Below are 2,979 nucleotides of genomic sequence, written 5' to 3'. Positions count from 1 at the left end.
GACCGGCCCTTGCAGGGACCGGCCCTTGCAGGGACCGGCCCTTGCAGGACCGGCCCTTGCAGGGACCGGCCCTTGCAGGGACCGGCCCTTGCAGGGACCGGCCCTTGCAGGGACCGGCCCTTGCAGGGACCGGCCCTTGCAGGGACCGGCCCTTGCAGGGACCGGCCCTTGCAGGGACCGGCCCTTGCAGGGACCGGCCCTTGCAGGGACCGGCCCTTGCAGGGACATTAAGGCGCTGCGAAGGCAGGAGGTTCAGGAGGAGATAGTCAGATTGCAGGGCTGTTGCTGCTGCATTCCTCACTGCAATGGAGCTGAAGTGCATACAGCTCCCTCCCTTCCCTCCCCTCACCCTGATCATTTCCCCCCTCCTTGCTCCCTCCCTTCCCTCATCCTCACCATTTCCCCCCTGCTCGGGTCATGACCCAACTGTGCAACGCCTTGGGAAGTCCTCCTGACGTGAAAGGCGCTTTATAAATGGAATCTTGTTATTGATGTTGTTGTTGTCACTCAGTGTGGCTGAAGTAATTGACGGTGAAGCCAAGGTGCTGCCTGCGATGGGGGGGGGGTTGGAGGGGAGGCTGACAAACAAACAACAATAAAAACAACAACAAAATTACATTTGTAAAGCGACTTTCACGTCCGGGATCATGTCCCAAAGGGCTGGACGGCCCAGAGATTCAGACCCGAGATTCCCTGCTGGGCCTGTACTGATATGCCTTCTCCACTCTGGGGGCTCTGTTTGGGCCCTTGCCGGGACCGGCCCTTGAATTCCGGTTTGTGAATGTCCAGAAATTGATAACTAATCATTTTCCCCAAATTAACAGCTGATTTGCCCCCACCTCCAGCAACGCCCCCCCCCCCCCACCCTCCCCACCGCCCCTCGCTGGCACACGGCTCCATGATCCTGACTGACCGGGGCTTAATCTGATTAAACTAAAGCCCTAGGGATCCGCACCCCAGCTGGTGGCTGGGGTCAGCAGGGCGGGGAGGGCCAAGGGTAGGAGGGTGACCAAAGAAACGGGTCGAAGAGGAGGGTCTTGAGATGGGTCTTGAAAGAGGTGAGGCAAACTTCACTCCTGCTCCAAGCGTATATCCGAGGGATGACCAGCCTCTCACCATCAGAGGGTTAAATTCAATTTGTGCTAATTAGTCAATCAATGTCACGGAATGACACAGGCTTGACAGCGGGGAGAGTGACTGACACTGAAATCGCCCTGACTGTAAGACTTTCAGACTTGTTTCTGCCCTGCAGCAATTTTTTTTTGGTCAGCCGTGTGTCCTGACGTGTGGTAACCCATCACCACGCTTAAACCAAACTGAGAATTCCGTGCATCCCACCTACGCGTGGAAATCCCAGAGATAGATTGCTGAAATGGAATGCGCTCTTTCTCCCTGGAAGGACACATCCTGCTTACCCAACAGTATTAGGCGCAAATTGGCTAGAGCCGAGGCTTGGGGGCCCCAGAGTGTGCGTTGGGGAAACTGCTGGAGTCTGACCAGCTAAAGCCACGTAGCTTGCCATTGATATCACTGTCTGGCAAGCTTTCCTGCCGCTTGTCCAGCTTGGACCACCCTACCCCGTTAGGGCTTTGGCTTGCAGGATTAACGGGAGCTGAATGGGACAATTTCCTGCACCCAGTGACTGGTCTGCCCTTTCAGAGCCTGCCGATGAACCAGATCCCTGGAGCCAACAGGGCCGATAACAACAACAACAGCAGCAACAACTTATATTTACAAAGTACCCTTCAGTACCCTGTAGCGTCTTGGAGTGCTTAACAGCGATGTGGTGTGAAGCCGAGCTGGAAAGAGAGGGGAGGTAACCGAAGGCACATCGAAGAGAAAAGTCGTCAGGTGTGAATGAAAGATGGGCAAAGAGGAGACAAGACGGAGGGATTGAGGCAGAGAGTTTAAGAGATTAAACAGTCACTACACTTCAAAAGTTCTCCTGTTAGACATCCTGTTAGATGTGCTCCTGATGTATAAGGATATGGTTATTGTTATATTTATTACTTTATTTATTATTTTATTTATTACTGATGATTGGAGGTGTGAAAGGACAGACTGGAAAGTGTTCAGACTGTAAACATTCAGCAAGCTGGAGTCCTGTAGCTCAGTGGTTAGAGCACTCGTTTTGCAAGCGAGAGACCTGAGTTCAATTCCAGGCACAGGGCGAAACCTTGGGCAAGTTTCCTTACTCCAAACAGAGCCTAATAATAATCCCTCCAAAAAAACAAGAACAATAATAAATTGGTCATTTTCAATCTACGACTGATTGGGGGACATTGCTGTGCGCAATTGGCTGCCGCGTTCGCCCACAAATATACAGTCAATTCACTTTACAGTGTGTTCTGTGAAGCGCTTTGGGACATCCTCCCGACGTGAAAAGCGCTATATCAAATGCAAGGATTATTATTATTATTATTATTATGTGGAGTGTCAATAGTCCAAGGTAAATAGAGGAAGAGAACTATAGGCAATTAACAGAGGCTTGCTGAGTAACAGATTCATAATTGTGGGGACAGCAATTGCCTGAATGTAACTGGCAGAAATCCAATGTTGGTCAATAAAACTGATCATTGCTGTTTCCTTCTCTTGTGGTATGGGTGCTTCCTCTCTCTCAGAGGAGAGACACTGAGCTCCTGGCCCATTTCCCCCACATAAACGTGATCACTCATTTCCACAGTCACTACGCTTACAGTGAATAATACTCCTTGCATTTAATATAGCGCCTTTCACGTCAGGAGATGTGCTGGACCTATAAATGCAAGCTGTTGTTGTGTAGGTGAGGTCCCTGCAGATGAATCATAGAATCAATATTACAGCACAGAAGGAGGCCATTCAGCCCATCATGCCTGTGCCAGCTCTTTGGAAGAGCTACCCAATCAGTCCCACTCCCCCGCTCTATCCCCATACGCTTGCAAGTTTTTCCTCTTCAAGTACCTCTCCAATTCCCTTTTGAAAGTTGCGACTGAATCTGTT

This window comes from Callorhinchus milii, unplaced genomic scaffold (assembly GCF_018977255.1).
Source record: "Callorhinchus milii isolate IMCB2004 unplaced genomic scaffold, IMCB_Cmil_1.0 Scaffold7, whole genome shotgun sequence".
NCBI classification, from domain to species: Eukaryota; Metazoa; Chordata; class Chondrichthyes; order Chimaeriformes; family Callorhinchidae; genus Callorhinchus; species Callorhinchus milii.
This window is presented reverse-complemented; position numbering follows the sequence as displayed.